At 41.0% G+C, this 24141-nt stretch overlaps 1 non-coding gene across 1 annotated transcript; it reads left to right on the forward strand.

Moving 5' to 3' along the window:
• Positions 1-22582: 22582 nt before the first annotated feature.
• LOC117801243 lies at positions 22583-22689 on the forward strand. The gene has a single exon (XR_004623770.1). It is a non-coding gene; the product is annotated as a U6 spliceosomal RNA (small nuclear RNA).
• The last annotated feature ends 1452 nt before the right edge of the window (positions 22690-24141 follow it).

Raw genomic sequence — 24141 nt, forward strand, 5'->3', positions numbered from 1 at the left:
TTTTTTCTTTATTAGCCTGTTGATACGGTGGATTACATTCACTGATTTTTGAATATTGAACCAGCTTTGCATACGTGGAATAAATCTCACTTGGTCATGGAGTACAATCCTTTTTATAGATTGTTGAATTTAGATTCACCTATGAACCCATTAGGAACTTGTTATTTTTTAGATTTTTATTCAATTAGTAAGTATTTCTTAAGAGCCTACTATGAAGCAAGCTAATATTTTAACTTTCCTGGAAATTTTTTTGCAATATTGAATGTGAAGTATGGGTGATTGAGTTAATTTTCAGTACTATACTATATTTGATTATGCCAACAAAATGTGTCTAAGTATTCTCCCCCTAAGTATTATATTATTTCAAGAGAGAAATATATTCTTTACTTCATTCATTCATTTTTTTTCATTCTTTGTTTATATTTTTCCCACTTCCTAAAATAATTTGAGGTAATTTTATAAGATATGAACACATAGGACCATGAAAATAATGCTAAATTATGCTAAATTCAATGGGGCGCCTGGGTGGCACAGCGGTTGGGCGTCTGCCTTCGGCTCAGGGCGTGATCCCGGCATTACGGGATCGAGCCCCCACGTCAGGCTCCTCTGCTGTGAGCCTGCTTCTTCCTCTCCCACTCCCCCTGCTTGTGTTCCCTCTCTCGCTGGCTGTCTCTATCTCTGTTGAATGAATAAATAAATAAAAAATCTAAAAAAAAAAAGTTTAAATTATGCTAAATTCTTATAAGAATTTAAATTTGTTTCTGGAATCTGTTCCATTCCATTAAAAATGTTGTGCTTTTAAAGCAAATCCATGTATTTTGATTCATTGTCATATTGTAACAGAATCCTGTCAAGTATAGTGGGAAAAAACATGGGCTCTGGAGTCAAAATGCTTGAGTGGGAGTTCCAGTATCCCTTTACTACTCCTTTATTTGAGAGCTGTCCAAACTTCAAACCTCTCAACTATGAGACGAAGCATCTCAACTTTTTTCTGGAACAAGACAACCTATAACTAAATCCAAAAAGTGAATAAAAATCTCTAAAGTACAGATAACACTAGTCCTTTCCAAATTATCTAATAGTGTTATTGTGAAAAATAAATGAGAAAACATATGTGAAAGAACTTTATGAATAGTAAAGAACCAAAAATGATTTTATCATCATACTGATAAGGTGGGTTTTTTTTTTTTTTAAGATTTTTATTTTATTTATTTGACATAGAGAGAGACAGCCAGCAAGAGAGGGAACACAGGCAGGGGGAGTGGGAGAGGAAGAAGCAGGCTCCCAGTGGAGGAGCCCGATGTGGGGCTTGATCCCAGAATGCCAGGATCACGCCCTGAGCCGAAGGCAGATGCTTAATGACTGAGCCACCCAAGTGCCCCAAGGTGGGCTTTTTTTTTAGATGATAATATTTTTTATTATAAGTTTTTTTTTAATTTATTTTTAGTAATCTCTACAACCAACATGGGGTTCAAACTCACAACTCTGGGATCAAGAGTCACATGCTCTTCTGACTGAGCCAACTATGTACCCCGATAAGGTGGTTTTTAATCTAATAGAGTTTATATCATTTACATGAATATATTTGTGACTTTTCATTTTTTCCAGTAGAATTGTCACACTCCATTTATCTTGTTACATAAAGTATCTCATGGGAAGTTGAAGTGATGTTCCATTAAATATATATTACCTTAGAAAGAATTCTTTCCCAAATTCTTTCCATTTTCCCAAGGTCCTTTATTATTTCTTCATTTATTTCTCCAGAGTGTTTGCATAATTCCTTTTAAGTATATCTATCTGAGCCAAAGCAATATTTAATTATTATTTTGAAAGATACTAATTTTTCATCTTATTTTCTAGATGGATCACTAGGATATAGTAATATGATTTATTTGTGAATGAACACAAGCTTTGACAAGGTCCTCTAGGAAACAAAGCCTTAGATAAGGATAAAATGCTGAAATTTGGGGAGGTACAGGCCCAGAGAATAAAGGGAAAAAAAGGATAAATGAAGTAAGGAAAGAGGCAATGCAATACAGTGAGCTACTTAACAATGAGCTGCAAAGGGTGTTGCTTAGTATGGAGGATCTTTCCAGAAAGGCAAAGAGGAACTATACAGATAGTTCACAGGGGCAGAGAGGAGAAAGTTACTTGCATGGATCGCTTTGGACTCTCATACCCTATTGGTCAAGGTTTATCCCACAGGAAAGTAACTCTCTTGCACTTCCGAGTTGTGTCATCCAACCCTGTGGTGGGAGCTTATTTGGAAGTTAACACGCACACTACCAAGCAGTATTACATCCATGTCTGTAAGTGGTGAGTAAAGGCAGTAATGCTTTGTGTGGAGTGTGGCACTTGATTCTTAGGGAGTTTAGCAAAGGTGGCACAGGCAGGAAGCAGGGGCATCATCATCAGAAAGAGGCCATTCAGGACAAATGAAAAGGTGCATTAGATTTGATCTGATACAGATGTGTAGTTTATACTCTAAACGTTATGATGAGATTATTTGTAAGCAATTTATAATTTACTCTCATTTTGTTTGAATTCCACAGATAAAAAATATGTCATCTGTAGGTATGTTTATTTCCTTTTTCCTGTATTTTCATTTCTTGTTTTCTTTTCTTCTTAAACAATTATTATCAGTATCTCATGGTATGGTGTGTAGGACTAGAAACAGAATTTGTTCGTATATTCATGCCTGAGGAAATAACTCTGTCAGGTCTACAATAACTATAAATGTTGATCTTAGTTTTAAATATGCATCATGTAAAGGGTATATTAAGAAGCTCAATGGCACAAACCCAGATCAGTTTCCTTTTTCTTGGCACACAACTGAACTACATTTCCCAGTTCTCTTGCATCTGGCTTGAGCCATGTGACTCACTCCAGCCAATGGAATGTGAGCAGGGCTAGTGGGATCCCCTCTTATTCTCTCCCTTGGCTTGCCAGCTGGCTCAACACAAAAGACTCAGCAGAGGAGTCTGAGCCCTATGGAAGGTGGACCCCGGATAGAAGTGGTCTCTTGAATGACTAAGTGGAAAAGAGCCCTGCCCATCCCCCTTCTCACCACACCACACACATGCTATGCTAAGTGTGATGCCAACAAGAAGTAAACCTTTGTCAAGTTGCTGCATTTGGGACTTGTCATAGTGATTGCACAGCCTCTTTCATAAACTTTCCAAACCCAGTTTTTAAAAAGTTTTCATCAAGAATAAAGGGTAAAGTTTACTGACTGACTTCCCAACATACATTAGGTTCTTCTATGATTCTAATGGTATTTTCAGTTAACATTCCCTTGGCACATGTGTTCTTTTGGCATTTTAAACTTGCTTTCATTATAGGGTTGTATTAGATAATGCCTAAGATAAATTGTTTTCTTTTCCTAACATTTTAGGAAAATGGGAGTTCTTGTTATTTTGGGTTGTTTGTTTGTTTGTTATTAATCTATGTTCCTGAGTAGTGTGGCATATTGGGGAAAGCATGGGTTTGGAGGCAAAAAGAGCTTATGCTGAATCCCATTTCAGCCAGTGACCCCTTTGAATTTGCCATTTAATTGCTCTAAATCTCAATTTTCTCTTCTGGGGTAATAATTTCCACCTTAGAAGATTTTTGTGAGTATTAAAATATTGTATATATAATACCTGATATATAGCAGAACCTTAATAAATGGTAGTTATTATTATTACTCTTATTTTAATTTGGCCATAATTCATTCTCTCTCTCTCTCTCTATTTCTTTCTCCCCACCCCTCACGTGTGCCCTTTTTTGACTTGCGCATATGTATATGTAGAGGGGTTAGGCACTATGTTTAATACCAGTATTTCTTCAAATCAATCAATTCCTATTCTGCTCCCTTTCATGTGAATAAAACTGTTTAGATCAGGTGTTCAAAATCCGAAATCTATTTCTTGCTCAATTGTAGCCCACTGACTTTATAAACAGCCTGAAATTATGTGTGACTTTATAAACCTCCTGAAATTGAATGTTAAGTATTTTTTAAGATTTTATTTATTTATTTGACAGAGAGAGCACAGGCGGGGGGAGCAGCAGGCAGAGGGAGAGGGAGAAGCAGGCTCCCCGCTGAGCAAGGAGCCCTACGCAGGTCTCGATTCCAGGACCTGGGATCATGACCTGAGCCAAAGGCAGACGCTTAACCAACCGAGCCACCCAGGTGCCCCTGAATGTGAAGTATTTTATGGAAATAGATTTTCTTGGTGGAAGGATACATAGCTTTAATCAGATTCTCAAAAGGATCCCAACCCCCAAAATATTAAGAATTTCTGTCTTAGATCCAATCACCAGTCCCTTATCTACCCCACATTCCTCCAGCTCTGATCATCATAATACAAACCACCTGCCACAGAAACGCAATCAGATTTTGTTAGCATTTGTATGCAGATCACCTCTTCCACCTTGACATTCTTTCTTGACATTCTTTCTTTCCTTAATCTCTTGAAACTCTCTTGCCTTTGTCCTCTATCTTCTTCTTCGACCATTCTTCTACTCTGTATTTGGTCTTGTTTTCTCTGGATAGCCTCTGAAAGTGGATAACATTAGAATCTTTTTAGTCCAGTTACCTCATCACTTGGCCATCTCTCCCTATGGCAAACTCACCTGCTATTACAGCTCCTACCCGACCTCGCCCTCACGGCATGTAACTTCTAAACCTGCCCTGCGGAAATAGTCTCTCCCCAGCTCTAATCCTCCTCTGCCAGGTGCCTGTTAAGCATTTTTCTGTGGCTCTTCTGCTAACACTTTAATTGAGCAAGTCCCAAACCAGACTCCTCATTAATCCCTAATCCAATTCTTTCTCCTGATCTTCTTTAACTCTGTTAACAGCATCACTTTTTCCCCTGACACTTAGGATTGTAACTTTGGAGGCACCTCTTTCTCTTCACTCATTCCTCCGTCGTATCAGTCAATTGCCAGATCCTATAAATCTTAACTCCACAATGTCTCTTGAACTCCTTCCTTCTTTTCCAAGAGGACACGTTTATTTTCAGCTTTACCATTCGACTAGCAGCCCCCCTAGTTCTGAAAACTACTTTCTTCTCACTTTGACCATTATATGAGTTCCTGTACTGGCGTCACCCTAACTTTTCCTTCACCAATCTATCCATTGCCAGAGAAATCTTCCTAAAGCATAACTATTTTGCTTACTTTCCTACTCAAAACCTATCATTTGCAGTTCGCTGTCTTTCTGAACTCCATGAAAACGCCTCACCTTGTCAGTCACATTAGACTCTGTCATACAGCAACTACATACGTTTTCAGCTTGTGCTTTATGCTATGACAAGCTTGGATTCCATTTCTGGCTTTCACATGCAACCTTAGGAAAATTGTCTAATCTCTTCAAGCCTCCTTTTAAAAAATCTATAAAAATGGGGATAAGAATATTCTTCTGAGACAGATTGTAGATAACAATCTTTCATGGTTCCTTATTTCCCTACCCCTTGAACTTGGTCTGGCCTTGTGACTTGTTTTGGTCAGTTGAATATGTGTAACAGACCTTGTGCAATTGATGAGCTGTGGCTTCCACAGGCCTTGAGGATTCCACTCTTCATGCCTGAAGACCTAGGATTACCCTGTAAATGAACTCAAGCAAGCTTTCCGGACCGGCCATGAGGAGAAGAACTACAGCTCCCCAGCTTGCCCTCCAACTGACTGCCAATCCCTAGACATAATTGAGGCCATCCTAGACCATCAACCTCCAGCTAATTCATGCGCTAACTACAAACTGCATGAGTGAACCCAGGTGAGAACCCTCCCAGTGGAGCACAGCCAAACTGCCAACCCACAGAACTGTGAGCTAATTGAAGCCACATTGTTTTGGGGGTGGTATGTAAAGCACTAAAAGTTAACTAATATATCATCTCACAGTATGTAAAATGGTGTCTGACATGATAAAAGACAGTTATTACTGTATTATTAGCCCATTCCACATATTCTATGAGCCAGTCTAACTAGACTATTACCCAAATCCATCCTGTTCTTTCTTGGCTCTGCACTTTGCTTATGAATTTTAAGCATTGGAGAATGTACTTCCCTCTCATTTATCTAATTTTGCCTATGATTCAAGCCTCATCTCAAATGCTTCCTTCTTCGAAAACTTTCTTAAATTTATAACTAAATAAGAGGTGGTGGAAAGAATGGGACTTAGAAGCCAAAGAGACCTGGATTTGAATTCTTTTTTTTTCTTTTTTAAAACATTTTATTATATATTTGTCAGAGAGAGAGAGAGCACAAGCAGGGGGAACAGCAGGCAGAGAGAGAAGCAGGTCCCCTCAAGCAAGGAGCCCAATGTGGGACTTGATCCCAGGTCCCTGGGATCATGACCCGACCCAAAGGCAGATGCTTAACCAACTGAGCCACCTAGGGGTCCCCTGGATTCAAATTCTGACTCCACACTACCACTTAATCAAGTATACAATCTCGGTTACTTTTTTTAACTTTTCTGAACCCTATCTTCCACCTTTATAAAATGGGTTTATTATAAATGACAACATAAAGCATCCAGCATTATTGATCTAACCTGTAATATCCATTCAGCAAATGTTAGCTCCTTTCTCGCCTCCTTCCTCCAAACCCCTACAGCTCTGTCTACCATGCCTCATAGTACATAGCATGTTCTGCATTTGGTTATAATTTTGAGCACTTGTTTTATACTCTATTTACAGAAAAAGGGTTTTATTTATCTTGGAGTCCCATTATGGTACCTTATATGGTAATTTGCACATGGTAAACACTCAATAAATATTTATTGCATTGAAAAATTTTAATTGCCAAATTATACAAGCAATGCTAGAGGATGAAGAGCTCATTTTCGCTGGGTGGTCAGGGCAGGATTTGCAGAAAACTTGGATTCAAACAAGTTTTTAAAAATGGAAAGGATTTGGAGAGATGGAGAAGAGGGAGAGGGAATCCCAGCAAGAGGCGAATAAAAACAGAGTTGGAACATGCATGACTATTCAGGAGATGGTTAAATCTAATGGCCTGACTGCCGCAGAGGGCTGATGGCAAGTAAAAGTATTTGGCATGCCATCATAAAAAGTGAGGTAGAGGGGCGCCTGGGGGGCACAGCGGTTAAGCGTCTCGGCTCAGGGCGTGACCCCGGCATTATGGGATCGAGCCCCACATCAGGCTCCTCCGCTGTGAGCCTGCTTCTTCCTCTCCCACTCCCCCTGCTTGTGTTCCCTCTCTCGCTGGCTGTCTCTGTCTCTCTGTCAAATAAATAAATAAAATCTTTAAAAAAAAAAAAGTGAGGTAGAGAGCTTGCGAGTTTGTGTACCCATGGGATTGACCCTAGGATGGATGGGGTGACAGAAAAGCAAGGGATTGCTAACGATTAAAGTGGGCCTGTAATATTCAAAGATGAATGTCATCCACCTGCTCTGGCTGTCTTTCAAAGTTTATTTTCTTTCCAGTTATTTTACTTTATAACTTTCTCTACCTGGTGATCAGATACGTCTGATGGAAATGAATCTTTAAATCAGTCTGTCCACATTTTCAGAGTAAAGGTAGACTTCCCCTTCACATTGCCCCACCCAGATAAGTCCTGGCCTAAAACAAGAACTGACAACACACTGAAGCCATCGAATATATAAATTCCTTTCGGGAGTCTGGTTTAGGAAAAGCCAGGAATGAAGCAGGGAAGGAAGAAGGGATTAGTGAAGAGAGTCAGCATGTGGCAGATTGTAGAAGTAGGAGCTTAAGGTCCAAGGGATACTGTCAGGGGTAGAGGAGATGAGATCAAGAGAGTAGAGAAGGCAGGAGAACAGGAAAGAGAGATATTCATGGAGAGGCATAAAGGTGTACCACATGCTACCATATGGACTACAGGTACATTTATACAAGTAAGGTAAAAGTATCTGCAACCCACAGATGCTAAAAGCGGGGTCTGGTTAATCATATCTGGGCCAGAAGACGTAGTTCTATTCCCTTCTAACTTTTGCTATTTTTTCTAAAATTTTCTTTCTCCAGAAAGTTAGAATTTGTCCAGCTCAATCCAGTTCTCCATTGGAACTGATCTGAGTATTCTGATCATCTTAGAACTAGGATAAATTAGAAGATACTTGATTCAGGGTGCCTGGGTAGCTCAGTTGGTTAAGTGTCCAACTCTTGATTTCGACTCAAGTTATGATCTCAGGGTCATGAGAAGTAGCCCTGTATCGAGCTCCTTGCTCAGGGCAGAGTCTGCTTGAGATTCTCTCTTCCTCTCCTTCTGCCTCTCTCCCTGCTCCTGTTCACTCTCTCTCTCTACATAAGTAAAATCTTAAAAAAAAAAAAAAAGATACTTGATTAAACTGTTGATGAATGCAAAAATATTTCTCAGCACATTTTTTATTATTTCTGTATTGTAAGTCAGTTTTGCCATTAGAAAGATTTTTTCCCCAGATTTCTGAAAAGCTTGCTGTGTATCACGGTTCCCTCAGTAGCAGATTGTGTTGAAAACATACCTTTGATGCTGCATCTCCAGTCCCAAGGCACTCCTAGAAAATACAGAAATCTATTTTTAAGACAACATTTGTTGACAACTGTGCATGCCAATCAGAAATAAATGAATCTGGGAGGAAATTTGTGAAGGCAGAAGGCAAAGAGTATGAGAGAAACAATATAGGCAGAGCATGCTTATGAGGACATTTGCTTCCTTCTTGGCTGGATGTGACTGAAATATGTCTTTAGTGGATACCAGAATAATGGTTAATTTCTTAGAAAAACATTATGTTCTGGACAAGAAGGACAAGAAGATAAATATAACTAAATGTGGCCAATAAAGCACCTTAAAGTCTCACAAATAAAAATTAATAAAAAGAAATGCTGGATTTTAAAAACCAGAAACTGGAATCACTGAAATAGCTGGAGAAGAGAGGCTCTCTGTGGAATACTAAGTAGACCTGCCTCCTACGTATGTCATTAGCCACATCTCTAGGGACAAGGGGAGGTCTCTCTGGGCTCACGTGCTGCTTTCTGCCCCTCAGCCAGAACTGTGGCTGTGTAGTCCCTTGACCACTGGCCTGCCCTACCCAAATCAAGTTGTCCTGCTCTGATCCGCCCCTGCAGACCTTTGTCAGCATTCAGAACTGAAGTCCAGTGTCACAACTCTGATTGTGCCAGCCAGAATGATCTCTGCCATTTAGAAATCTTTTCGGCAGGGCATGATCCTGGAGTTCTGGGATCGAGCTCCACGTCGGGCTCTTCTGCTGGGAGACTGCTTCTTCCTCTCCCACTCCCCCTGCTTGTGCTCCCTCTTTCGCTGTCTCTGTCTCTGTCAAATAAATAAATAAAATCTTAAAAAAAAAAAAAAAAGAAAGAAAGAAATATTTTTGGCACAGGATTCAGGTGGGGAATATTGGGAGTCACTGTAGGGTCTGTTCACCACAGATGAATCTCACAGATATAATGATTAGCCATCAAAACCTAACACAAACACTGTAGACAGTATGATTCCATTTATGTGAAGTTCAAAAGCAGACAAAACTAATTCATGGTGATAGAAGTCAGGATTGCTGCTAGTAGGGAGGAGTAGAAACTGGGAAAGAGCATGAGGGAGCCTCCTGGGGTGTTAGAAGTGTCCTAGATCTTGACATGGATGGTGGCTACATGAGAGTTAGTGTCTGTAAAAATTCACTGACTTAAACACTTAAGATTTGGACACTTTAGGGATGTCTGCGTGGCTCAGTCATTAAGAGTGACTTCGGCTCAGGGCATGATCCCAGGGTCCTGGGATCGAGCCCTGCATCAGGCTCCCTGCTCTGCTGGGAGCCTGCTTCTTCTTCTCCCACTCCCCCTGCTTGTGTTCTCTCTCTCACTGCCTGTCTCTCTCTCTGTCAAGTAAATAAATACAGTCTTAAAAAAAAATTTAAGGAAAAAAAGAAAAGTAAGCTGTTAGGTAGATAGAATTGCTGACAACCAGCACCTTGGACGTAGGGCAAAGAGCTGGTGGGGCTGAGGAAAGTTGAAGCTACTTCCCACAACAAAGGAACAAATAAAGGGCAGAACCTGGAATCCCATGGGCAAAGCAAGACAACGGTCTAGAGCAGCTTGAAGCAGGACAAAATCATAGATGAATTTAAGGTTAGAGTCAGAACCTGTGGTTAAGGCAAAATCTTGGCCCATAAAAGAAGTAGAGTCAAGATAGTCGTTTAGCAAAAAACTAGAAAAACAGGAAGGAAACTGAAAAATACACATTTGGGAGGGCTGGCTAAGGTGGACGTATTAAGTTTATGATGCCTTTTGAACATCCAAGCAGAAATGCCAAGCAAGCTTGGATATTCAAGACTGAAGAGGATAGAACTGGAAAAATGAATTTGGGACTTGCCAGCATGGTATCAAAAGACATAGCACTGAATAAGCTCCTTGAGAAAGCGAAAATAAAGAGAAGCCAAGGACTGAAATGTGGAGACTTTCAACCCTTCTTTTCAAGAAGTAAAGGATACTGATAGGAGAAGCCACTAAATTAGGAAGATATAGATGACCCAAAACAAAGTGAAGAAAATGCCTTCAGAAAGTGTTGTGAGTAGTGTGGAGAGGTCAGTAAGATAAGGAGTGAGCACTCACCACTGGATTTTGTAAGATGGGGGTCACTGACCACCTTGACAAGAGCATTATCAGTGGAGTAGTACCTACTAAGGCTTGATTAGAGTGGTTATAGAGAGATTTGGAGTTGTTAAAATTAGAAGAGACGAAATGTTAGAAGAGTTCCGTGGACTGTGAAGTGGCTTCTGTATGATAAGTTTGTTACAACTGATCATTACAGTAAAAAGTACTTAACCTCAGTACTTCAGGCTGGTTGGTGTGGATAAGTAAATGGTTGGCAGATGAAGATGGTCTGTTGATGACAGGCAGATCATGACAGAGACACATCTAAAGGATACTTTGAGGTTGCAAAAACAAATTTTTTTCCCCCAGTCTGGTCCAAGTCTCTGTACCTTATTAGGAAGTGGATGGGAGTGGTTGACAAGTGCAGTAAACACAAGTAAAATAGATCGTTGAAATGGAATTGATGCGTAAGAAAATGCAGAATTTGTTCATTTGTAGGTTCAAGTTTGGACATAAGCAATAATTCATTATCTTCAGACATTAAAATTTGGTTACTTAAGAAGCTATGGAAACTTCCATTAGCTATGGATAGTAAATGTGATAATACAGCTAACAATTACTTGGCAAAATTAATAATGGATTCCTGTTTATCCACTCAAGTCAATTACTAAAATATTATTGCATGCCTACTATGTGTAAGGTCCTCTGAGCCAATCCCCACTAGTAAATATAGCCAATTCAAATATTTCACAGCACAAGACTCAGAATATTCAAGAAACCTGTAACTTTTTGATTGTCTCTGATGAATTTAAAATTCCTCAGTAGCCTCCATCCCGTTGGGTAAAAGGACAAATATGCTTAAATGCATCAATCAACAATATCTCTTTCAGTTAAATCTGTTTCTTTGGTTTAAACTTGCTCTGCTGAGGGTAACTGCTCAACTTTCTCAAGCTTGGTCTTAGCTGGAAGACTTGCCTGTTCCCCTGGTGATAGGGGGGCTCCTGGACCTAGCCTGTCGTCTGGGTCTCTGTCCTCCTCTGATACAGTGTGGTTGCTCTGCTGTTATCCCTGTCATCCAGCTGGCATGCCCTGCTACCATTTGCAGCTAAAGAAACATCAATGATGTCCTCAGCTGCTGTTGTCCTCACATGTTCTTGTCTCTGGTGCTGGTGACATCTTGCTGCCAGCTCTAGCAGGTTCCCCAATTTCACCTTCTTGGGACTTTCCTCTCCAATCTAGGCATTAGCAGTTCTACCCAGGCAGAACCACGGGCTTTCTGATTCCTAGTGGCAGGTCCACCCTACAACCTCTTTTGGGGTAGATATGGCTCATGCCCCTACTGTCTTCCACAGTCTTCTCTGTATCTACAGCAAACCCAGGAACTCTCTCTTTTGCAACCTGGGCTTCTTATGAAACTAGGGAGATCTGTCTTCTTGCACCTGGCTATCCCTCTATGCTCTCTCCAATTTGCAGCTTCCTGGTACTCTGATCAATGCAGGGCTACTTGGATCAAACCTATCTGTTTATTCTCTAGTTACTTCTCCAACTTCCCCCACTGGGGTTTTAGGCCAGAGATGACAACCAGACATACGTCTCCCCTCCCCTCCTTACTCTTCTCTCCTCTCCTCCAAGGCCTTACTTCTTGGTGTCAAAAGGATTATTTCTCTTCTCCTCCTCTCTGAAAGGGACTTCATGTACGTTATTTTCTCCTCCTCCGCAAGTTGATTTATATGCTCCCTTTCCTGAGACCAAAACGGCAAAAGAAAACTGAGAAACCAAAAGGGGAAACCTGCTAGGAGGTATTTCTTTAGAAAACAATATAATTGTTCCTAACGAACTGAGTTTTTGAGAGGTTGCTTGTCCTTGGGGAATTTAGAAGCTAATCGGAGAGGTAAGACAATATGTAAAAAATAATGTAAAGCCAAAGTTACCCCAGTGTTGCCCATGTCATAGTCTCTCCGTGTCTGGCTCAGTTGGTGGGAGGGCAGCATGTGAAGCCCTCCCCCCAGCCCCAAAACACTGCCATAATGGGGCCCAGGTGAGCATCAGGTGGGAATTCAGTAGGTTAGCAAAAGGTTCTTCAAGAATTCTGGGCAGCATCGTATTAAGTAAATTCCCTTTTTTCCCCCCCGGAGACATGCTGCCCTGAGCAAAAAAGAATTTTGGACAGACTGTCATTTTGCAAAGTGATAAATGTGAACTAACTCTAGCCCAGTCAAAAATATCCTTTATTACTCACATCTTACTTTTGGCTGAAACATAGCAAGTATAGGACATGTTCTTTAATAGTATTCCAGAAAGGAACTTGAGCCTACAAGATCCATTTAAGCTTTTCTCTATGAAGGAATGTCCTTGTACAAAGCTATATGTCTGTGGTTTGTATTTCAATCATTTTTCCTTGGGTATTTGTATTGCGGTGAATACAGTTACAGATATAATCCAGGCAGTTAGATTTCCTTATTTTAATAATGCATTAATTCTTCTGTTTGTCTTTATCTTTAATGCAGTGTTAGGTTAATATAATGGCAAAAAGGAAAAGAAAAAAAGATATGTCTATATTTACATATATAGTACAAATATTAAACGTATACGTCTGTGTATATTTATATGCAAGCACGTAATATATATAATGTTTATATAAAATAACAGGTGTGTAGTGTGTGTGTAGAACACAGGTAAATATAAATATATTACACACACACATATATACATACATACATACACCTAGGCAAATATAAAATACCTAGGTTCATATTAAAGTGTAGGCTACATACACACATTTGATGCACATGAAATGATTCATGCTTTTGAACCTCTGCCTATGTTGGTTCCTTCAGCCCGAAATGCTCCTTCAACCTCTTTCACCTCTCAAACTCGTACTTATTCTTCAAGAACCAGCTTAAGATCCACACCTCCACTATGTTGCTATTGTGCTGGATTTCATTAAAAAATTTCTTATATGTCTGCTTTCATTATTTTATATACCTGTCTCTCCTCCTAGACAATGAGCTCTTTAAGCCAGGAACTGAGTCTCATTCAGAGTTTCATTCATGTTCTCTCTGCCCCAGACCCTAGCCCTTAGGCATATACTAAGCACTCAATAAACATTTTATGAATGAGTAAATGCAGCCCTTGAATAGTAATTAAGACTTTGATGTGAAGGTGACAGAGAGCCCTCCCCTAACCTAGGCTGGGAAGCGACTTTGAGGAAGGCTGGAACCTTTTTCTAAAACAGGAAAAGTTAAAGGACATTGGCCTGCCTTGGGGAGGTGCGTGGAGAATGGAGACCACCTGCTTGGGTATGATGGAGTGATGTCATACAAAAGCTTTTGTGTCTAGACCTTTGAAAACTAACATGCTATGATGTGATTACTTTTTGAAAGTCAGAAAAATCCAAAAGAATATTAAGTTCCTCGAATGTTGGATATGTAGGTAGTGGCTTTGGACTTGGACACCCCTCCACTTACCATGTGATCTTGGCAGGTCATATAATGTTTCTGGGTCTAGTTTCATAATTTGCAAGGGGACAGCGGGGGGTGGGGGTGCGTGGGAGGGGTGAATAGCGCCTATCTTACAGGGTGAGGGGAAGAGGGAAATTTTACCTAAAGTACTTTGTATGATATGTTAGTGTGCGAGTCAGGGGCCGGTCAGGGAAAGTGCAGCTATTTCAGGTCCTTAGAACTGAGGAGATTTAGTGCAGAGACATAGTTAAATGGGGAGTGGAAGAACTGCAAGCCAAAGAGGGAAGGTGAGGAAATCCAGAGATCAACCACCGTAGGGAGCGGCCTCAGAGATAACGGGAAAGGACAGTGTTACTGGAGACCAAGAGCTGAGGTCACTCAACAGAAGATGAAACCATGTCCAGCAGGAACTGGAACTATGGAGGAGGCACAGCTGTTGCTGGAGAAGATGCCATCTAAGGCAGAAAGCCTGGGCAGAAATACCTTGGCTTGTTTTCCCTCTGCCCTCTTGTCTCTCACCAGCATGCCCCACTGTCTGAACCCAGTCCCTTTGTAATGAAAAGCAAAGCAGGGAGACAGAGAGAAATGAGGCTGAAAGCCAACACGCAATTCATTACCACAATCAGTTAGGATTCGTTTTGGCCATGAGGGATAAAAGATTCAAAGTAACGGTGGCTTAAATAGGATAGGAGCTCGTGTCTCTCTCACGTAAAAGCCCATGTAGGTAATTTAGGGCTCTTATGACATTTTATAACATCAGAGACCCAGCAGTCTTTCATCTTGGTACTCCTTTGCGTGTGGCCTTGATCTTGTGGTCTAAAGTGGAGGCATCTGTGTTTCAGGCCTCAGGATGGTAGAATGGACAAACAAAAAGGGAAAGAGAGGCACAGATACATTGTCTGTGGAGCAATGGTTTTTTGAACTGTGGGTCATGACTCACTAATGGGTCATAAAAATCAATATAATGGATAACTTTAAAAATGAAATAGAATAGATGATATCAAAGTGTTTACTACACAGTAAAGGTTAAGGATTTCTTACTTCAAACTTTTGTCTCAGAAATATATATGAGTGTCTGGGTGATATATATAACACAGGAAAACAAAACACAACATTATATAACATAAAATGTATTTCTTATGTAGGATACTGTCAACAAAGTTCAAAGCATTTTTGAAAATTTCCTGCTCCACTTTGGTTTCATCCCATTGGCCAGAACTGTCACATGGCTGTAGAGAATCACAAGAAACACTGGAAAATGTACCTTTCTCACCCAGCTAACACTAAGGATTTTATTATTACAGAAGCAAGGGGAGCTTCAATCATCAGGGACAACCAGGAGTCTACCACATAGACTCATGATGACTACTGTCTGCTCCTCTTACTGTTACTATTGACTGTTACTATTGGCTGAAAGAGCCTTCTCTCTCAGAGAGTGACTCTTGGACGTTTAGTGATGACATGTTTAGTGCCTGGACCCTGACAGTCTGTGTGTGAGTACTGCTTTGTCAAGTAGTTTTCTCGTCTATAAAATGAGGATAATAATAGTGTATCTCTCATTAAATTTTTGGAAAGACTGACTGAGGATGAGTGTCAACAGTCTGGCAGAGCATGTGACACCTATAAAGAGCTCAGGGCTTTGGGTGTAGCTCTGAGCACTGGAGCCCGTAGGCAGAGTATGTGGGAGGGCAGCCGTGTGGGGGTACACTGTTTCCAGCCAATTTTCATTCTGATGTGGAAGCAGTTGCTAAATTCATGGCAGAGCCCCTCTGGTTCATAGCAGCAGATGCAACCTGGCCCAGGAATGGGATATCAACCAACAATGAGGAACGATAGAGAACAGCAGAACTATCTGGAACCATCTGAAACTTGTCCTTGGGCTCTTCACTGACCAGCAGCAGGTCGTCACCCACAAAAAGAGGCAGCAAGTTTCAGCACTTGGAATCCTCCAAGGGGGGCTTTGGGACCTGGTGAGGGAAGGCCTTCATCAAGATCTGGGTTTCCAAAGCCAGTGCCATACAACAAGCTTGTTCTCCACACTCAGAGCCTCGTTCTGGCAAACAGCTACCATTTGGATGTCTCAGAAGGAAATCGAGGAGTGAAGTTAAAGCAATTCTCAGGATTCAAGTAGAATTGGAGTAATACCCACAGTGCCTGACACTGAGTGGGCCTAGATTATTTTTTTGAATGAATGAATGAGTGAATGACCAAAATAGAGAAGATGTGAGCTAAATAGATTTTGGTTATCACATAAACTTTCTTTTTTTCCTGTTGCTGATGTGACATGGAAAAGACAAAGTTATATAAATAAGAAATCACGGGGCGCCTGGGTGGTGCAGTGGTTGAGCGTCTGCCTTCGGCTCAGGGCGTGATCCCGGCATTGTGGGATCGAGCCCCACATCAGGCTCTTCTGCTATGAGCCTGCTTTTTCCTCTCCCACTCCCCCTGCTTGTGTTCTCTTTCTCGCTGGCTGTCTCTATCTCTGTCGAATAAATAAATAAAATCTTAAAAAAAAAAAAAAGAAATCACATTGAGGTTGAACATATTTTCAAAAGGAAAATAACTGTCACTCTCTTTCATTAAAAATACATAACTTTTTCTTTCACCTTCTGTATATGATGATTACTCTTTTAACACTAATTAAACACCCACCATGTGCTAAGTGGTAAACAGAACATGCGAGCAATAGTGTTTCTGCTTTCACGGTGATGGGCAAACTTGGCAGAGAACTCAATAGGAAGGATAAAGGTAAATTTGATGTTTAATATATTTTTTAATATTAATCTTATTGACACAGTACTTTCAGAGAAAGTTGTGAAACCTATTTATTTAGAAATATGAAAAAAAGATACACGTTCATCTATTGGCAGAAGGAGAAAGTAGATAATCTGCCAAGGTTTCTTCTTCATCTTCAAAGAGCTCATGTGCCTAAACCAGAGGTCACTTTAGACAGGACACATGTCCCACATGGCCAGTTAATGCATTTATAGTATTTGCCTGGTTCCTATAAGAATGTACATTTCTGCACACAACACATAGTCTCCAAATCAGTAAGAAGGCTAAGTAGAAAAGTGGTAGATCCAAGTGTTCATTAATTCAATAAATGTTTGTTAACTCCCCACTATGTGCCATTGGCTGCTGAGAGGTAAGAAAAGGCTAAAAGCAAGTTGCTTTCCCCACCAAGGAAGCAACTGCCCTCAAAGACCGTCAAGAGCTAACGGTTGTGATGTGGAGTGACAAAGGTGATCACTGACAGGCTGAAGGAACACCAAGAAGAGGCATCTCCCTCAATCTAGGGTAGAGGGCAGAGTGATCAGACAGGTTTCCTAGGGGGGAGATGGTTCCAACGGAATCTCCAAAAGTAAGAAAGACTTAGCCAGGTGGAAAGGTAAGGAAAGATATTCCAAGCAGATGAAATCAAAAGAACAAAGGTAGTTCCAGAAAGGTAGACAGTGAGGGATTGTAGTCAGAGATTCCAGTGGCTTGTTTTGGCTGTGGGTGTAGGGGTGTGCAGGCAGTAGGGGAAGCAGGGAGTGGGGGAAGCAGGGAGATACGTCCGGGTCCAGATCACGCAAGTCCTTGCGTGATAAAAATTTCCATTTCATCCCGAAGCTCATGTGGGATCATTGATAAACAAACGCTGGAGAAAGGAAATGATTTAACCAGATTAAAAGAAGACGTCAAGGATGACTTTTTCATTTCAACCTTGACACCCGTGGTTGTACATGTGTGATCCTCTCCCCTGAGGTCAGGCAGGAAGCAGGTCTGCCCAGTCAGTCAGTGCTGTGAGCTCAGGGCAAGGATACCCAACTTTAAGATACCCTAGTGCCAGAGAGTGAATAATCCAAATGTGGCCGAGGTGACACACGAAAGTAGTGGGTCCACCGTACTTAGCAAACTCTGGGACCCTGAAGGTGAGAGTCTGGGGTCAAGAGTGGACTTACATGGACCAGGGGAAACTATAGTTACTGGGGGCAGGTGAAATGAGAGGTCTTTGAGCTTGTTTTCCAGGCTTCCATTGCCAAGTTTTGAGTACAGTGCTAGCAAGGGCTCTTTTGGACATTTGAGAAGGGGATAAAATACAAATAGGTTTGTTCTTTCTTTCCCCTATTCCTGGCCCCTGAGGCTATAGGGTAAAATGCTCTGTAATGCATCCACTCTGGTAGGCACCCTAAAATTCTCTAGAATTTGGGAGGACTTGAGTACTAAAGGAGCACCGATCTGAAAGTGTCTGCCCTTTGTGAAATTCCTCGCTTGCAGTCACTTGTTCTTGCAGTTGCTAGTTCGGTATCTGCCTTTGCCAGCAGGCTGTTAACTTGTAAGAGTATGGGACGTGCCTGTCACATCCTTGCTCTCTAGCATGTACCAAAGTGCCTGGCATGAGTGAAGGATAAAAATTTTAAAAATCTGAATCTGGTTTGCCCCATTTACCACTAGGTTACTCATATAGTAATCCAAGTGCAAGCCAGCTGGACGACATTGATTCTGATCATTCAAGATGTGTTATCGTTAAGTTCCTGTGTTTTGGCTTTTGTGCAGACACGTGTTCATAGCTCCACTTTTCTGACATTAGTTTCCTCCATGGCAAAATGGATTTGATAATAATATGTACCGGGTATGTTGAGGCAAGAGAGCACTGTAATTAGGAGTGATGGCCTGGATTTAAATAATGACACCATCATATGATACTGGTGAAACATTTGGCAGAGTACCCAATCTTGCTAAGCCTCAGTTTCCTAATCTGTCATATGGGGATGATTATACCTCCTAAGTAGGGTCTTTGCAAGAATAAAATAAAATAATCCATTGAAAACACCATAGTGCCCGGAACCTAGTGAGAGCTCAAATGTTAGCTGTTATTATTGTGTCTCATAGCTTTAGGGATTAAATGAGAAAATTCCATTTAAAACACAGAGCATCATGCTTAGAACTTTGTAAGCACACAAAAGTGTTAGTTATTAATATCATTTCCATATATAGTCATCTCTTCACTATGCAAACTACTGTGTTTGTGTAACTCATTTCTTCTACTGTAGCCTTGATCTGTGGTTTAAACCTCTCATTGCTATTTCACTTTGTATATTTCCAAGTCTTGCCTTCCTGGCCAGAGTATAAACTCAGTGTAGTAGTGTAGTCCCTTGCGTCTAGTAGATGCTCAGCCTACAGTTATTTTGATTTGGTTTATACATAATTCTATTACTCTTAAATAGTCTCTAGAAAAAATTTAAACTTTTGGTAAGACGAAAAGAACTGTACTGCTTATTATGTCCAATCAGAGCATCACCAAGCCCATGGAAAGAAAGTCATCTGATTTCAGTATACACAAATGACTAGCTGAGAGTCAACTCTTGCTCTTTGTTCCCTAAGATACTGTAAGTTTAAATTATTACTATTATGTTTTTAAAAAGCCATGAGGAATCCTGTTAAAGCTTTGGATATTCTTTTTGTCTTATTTTTTAAACTAAAAACCTATATCACACTTCTTCTTAAGAAATTTCAACATCCTAATTAAAAATATTTAGATACTTTTGAGTTGCTATTTAGTTCAGTCAATGAATCTGAGTGAGGTGTCCCTGCCTTAAATCCATCCTTCAGGCAACTGCAGTGTAATCTTTCTAAAATGTGACTTCTCTACCTGAAAACCTTTTGTAGCTCCCCATCCCTCACGGGAGAATATCCCAATCCTTGGCCAGGACCAAGGCCTCTGTCTTCACCAACAGCACTGTCCACTGCCCCTTCCCACCTACTGCTATAGAAATCCCCAACTTCTAGTTCCTTTCTTTACATTTTGTTTTGGTCTTTGTACGTTTTTAAATGCTTTTCTCTCTTCCAGGGATGTTTTCTTTCGGCCTGAGTACCTCTACCTATCTGTGGTGACACTCCTCAGGCAACATCACCTCCAGGGAGCCTTCTCTGACTTCCCTTCTAGGTTAGATTAAATGTCCCTTCCATTGTACCTGATGTATAACCTCTTTCTCTAGAGCATTCCATATTATATTCATTAATTCAGTAACTATTTCTTGAGTACTTACTATGTGCCTGGTATTATTTCAGACACAAAGGATATGTTGACCAAAAAAAAAAAAAAAATCATCACCAGGGCACCTGGGTGGCTCAGGTGCCACCCTTGGGCTCAGCTCATGATCCCAGGGTCCTGGGATCGAGCCCTGCATCGGGCTCTGTGCTCAGTGGGGATTCTGCTTCTCCCTTTGCCTCTCCTCTCTTCTCCTGTGCTCGCTCTCTCTGCTCTCTCTCTCTAAATAAATAAATAAATTCTTTAAAGAAGTCATCACCTTCATGGAGCTGGAAATAAAGCAAGTAAGCAAACACACACCATGTAAGACGGTGTAAGTACAATAGAGAGGTAAGGTATAGGGAGTTCTAGAGGGAGGGATATAGGGATTACAGTCTTAAATGAAATGGTGAGGGAAGGCCTCCCCTCCCATTTGAATCCAGACTAGAACAAGGTGGTGTGGGGAGACAATTGTCCATGGATTTCTTGCATCTTTGTATGCTCTGTGAGCAGGTACTAAGTGCCCTACTATTCTGCATTGTATTTTCAATGATGTTTGTTTAGTGAACAGCTTTGTCAGGTAGCGATAGTGTCTCTATTTGAAGCAAAGGGAAAATTTTCCTTCTGTCCAGTACATTGAAGATATCTCCCTCTGGAGCAAAGGGCAGTTTTGTTTGCATTTCATTATAAATAAGATTTGGGTTACCTAAGCTAGGGGTTCCTCTTGTTCAGTGCAACCCGAAGTGTACAGGTGTCTCCTGGCCCTTTCCTTGTTGCCAGGGGGACTTGGGGCTTGGAGAACTGGCAGAAATACTCCCCCTCTGGCTACTGCTCTTGCTGGGTAATAAAGCCTTTTGTCTCTAACCCTGCAGCCTCGTGTCTTCTGCCAGCATCCTTGAGATTGGGGTAGGCTGACTTGTTGGCTTGCCAATGGGGTAAAGTCTCAGACTTTTCACAGTTCTTGACAGTGAAATGCAGGTATTTGGAAGAAGAACATTTCGTACACAGGGAACAGCAAGTGGAAAGGCCCTGAGTCACTTGCTGAATGTGATATTTTCTGTTTTAAAATCCTCTGACTTCCCCAATGATGTTCTTAAGGACAACCCATCTTACTCGTCTTTGTATCCCTAGTGAAACTACTAGTACGTAACAAATTCTCAATAAATGTCTGCTGAAATTAACAGGAAAAAATAATGGTCCCTTGGAAATTAGAATGTGTCTTTGGCAGGGATCTATTGGTGCCAGGTATTATTCTCCCCCCCCCCTTTTTTTTCTCATTTAGAGAAAGGCACATGACAGAGAGGCGGAAGAATAGAATTTGGAGTCAAGCTGGGTTTTCATTCCAGCTCTGCTGCTTACTAGCCTATAACCTTGGGCCACTTACTTAGCCTTTCTGAGTCTCAGTTTCCCTGTGTATGAAATCATAATATTTTGTCTTCTCTGTTTTGAAGCTGAAGTTGAAAAAAACATAAGGAACATACTCAGCACTCAAGAAATATGTTGTGCCATATATAGTGCCCAACCCATGGTAGGGTTCCGAGACTTATATCTCTTACTATTATTCTGTCTTTGCTAGCTCCCCACTTGAAGGGGAATGGGAAATCTGACAATTTTTAAAATCAATTGGAAGAATACGAAAACAAGGCATGCTCTGCGTGCTAGGATTCTGTCTAGACAATGAGCCGTTTCCGTTCATTTAGCAATAAAGTATACTTGCTGAGATCTGAAGTCCTGTGGAAGTTAATGAGCAAGTGCTAGAATCTGCCCTTGGAGTTACCTACCCTATTCTCCTGAGCTCCCCGAGTTCACGGGTTTAGTGTAGTTTGCAGCCAATTATTGTTTTGAGTGGGAGGCCTGCCAGCAGCACTAGGTGGAGAATTTGTTGTGAAGTTGGGCTTTGTTTCCACTTTAAAGCATGCGAAGGGGAATTGTGGTGGCTTAGAAACTCCACACCATGGTTTTGGAAATCTGACCAAGAGTTTCTCAAAGCAGTTTGACATGGAGTTTTTCTGTGGTGAGGATCTTAGCTAATGAGTACCATGAACTGGTCCATCACTGAAGTGTCTTGGTACCTCCCCAAAATGGAAGAGCAACCAGTTTGATGAGGAATCTCGGTCTGTTCATTTTTAGCAGTCAAAGAACAAAATGGTTTGTGCCCCTCTTTACACAGAGTGAATGACTTATAGATTTTCTTAAAAATCTTTCCCCTCGGGGTGCCTGAGTGGCTCTGTCGGTTGAGCTTCGGACTCTTGGTTTTGCCTGGGGTCATGATCTCAGGGTCCTGGGATTGAACCTGAGTCTGGCTCTGAGCTCAGCGGGGAGTCTCTTTGAGAATCTCTCCCTCCCTTTCCACTTGCGCCTTCCCCATGAATGTGTGTGTGCTCTCTCTCTCTGTCTCCAATAAATAAATAAATCTTCGGAAAAAAAAAATCTTTCCCCAGTTCTTTGTTCCAGTATCTACTCTGGTCTGGAATCATGCTAGATTCTGTGGCAGTGAGGGAGGCCAGCACAGTCCCTGATAGGTGATTCTGTTGTAGGTGGTTGTAGACCACACTTGGAGAAACATTAAGTGCTCACTTTGGCAGCACATAGACTAAAATTGGAACAGTACAGAGAAGATTAGCATGGCCCCTATGCAAGGGGAAACATTAAGATGGAGAAAACAGACTTGCAAATGGACAACTACAAGGTCACATGTTAAGTGCTGGAACTTCTGGGGAGGAAAAACGTAAGGAACCGGTGTCCACCTTGGTCACAAGCAAGGAGTACAGGAGCACTCTAATGAGAAGGTAAAGCCATCAGGCAAGTTTCATGATGGTCTACAGTCTCCTAGGGACAGCTAGGGCCCACCTGCCAGTCTTTTCATCATTTTTTTAAGTTCAAATAGCTGCATAGTCAGTAGTGTCTTCACTATATAGAATGGATGATTGAACTTGATCCTTAGAGTTATATCAAGACAAAGGGAAGGGGTCTCTTATTAATAGAACATGTGGACTGGAATTGGAACCAGAGAGTTCTAGGTCTTGCCGATGTCTTTTATAAGCCATGTGTTCTATATATCCACTCTCTTTTCTCTCCTGTTGGCTTTCCTCATTCATTTGTGATGCTTGCTTCTTCCTAGATTCAGTGTACAGAATCATACCCACTATTTATTGGGTGGTTCTTTTTTTTAAGATTTTATTTTTGAGATTTTATTTTGATTTGAGAGAAAGAGAGCATGCAGAGGGAGAGTGAGAGAGAGAAACAGACTCCCGCTGAGCAGAGAGTTTGACATGGGGCTCAATCCCAGGACCCTGAGATTATGACCTGAGCCAAAGACAAATCCTTAGTAGGCTGAGCCACCTAGGCATCCTCCTTGTGGTTCTATGTAGTAGGTGCTATCCTGAGTGCCTTTTCACAAACACTTTGGGTACTACTGTTTGTATTGTATAGATGAAGAAACTGAGGTCAAGAGAAGTTAAGCTTTACAGAGATGACATAGGTAATAAGCATTATCGTTGGGATCTGGACCCAGGTTTTCTGATCCCAAGACCCATGCTCTTAGCTACCATGCTATATGGCTATGTGCTTACACACACACACACACACAGAGATGATTCTGTATGTATATATGGCTATATATTTCCTGCAATATGTATTATGGGACTCAAGGCTCCCATGACTCCTTATGTCTTTTTAGTTTCAACTACTATTTCTAACTGCTTTTTCCTCTTAGTATTTCCTAAAATTTTTTAGAATAAAAATTTGTTTGATCCAGCTAATCTTTTTGTCATGCCTTGGGATGTGATAGATTGGCTAGCTTCATGTCACATGGCCACCCTTATCCAATCAGTTGCCTCCCTGGAAGATAATCAACTAATGCTGAGCAGGGGTCAGTGGGGGGCAATTTCACTTATATGGGCTGGGGACATTAAGGATTAGTAGTTTATCAGGCAAAAAGTTTTTATTGGTCTATCACATACCAGGGTACATGTGTGAACATTCTGACACCAGACTAATAGCTCAGAGCTTGCTATTTGGTGTTTAAAGACCCAGGGGTTTTTTTGTTTCTTTGTTTGTTTTAAAGATTTATTTATTTATTTATTCAATCAACAGAGATAGAGACAGCCAGCGAGAGAGGGAACACAA

Source organism: Ailuropoda melanoleuca, chromosome 2 (genome assembly GCF_002007445.2).
Source record: "Ailuropoda melanoleuca isolate Jingjing chromosome 2, ASM200744v2, whole genome shotgun sequence".
In the NCBI taxonomy this organism is placed as follows: Eukaryota; Metazoa; Chordata; class Mammalia; order Carnivora; family Ursidae; genus Ailuropoda; species Ailuropoda melanoleuca.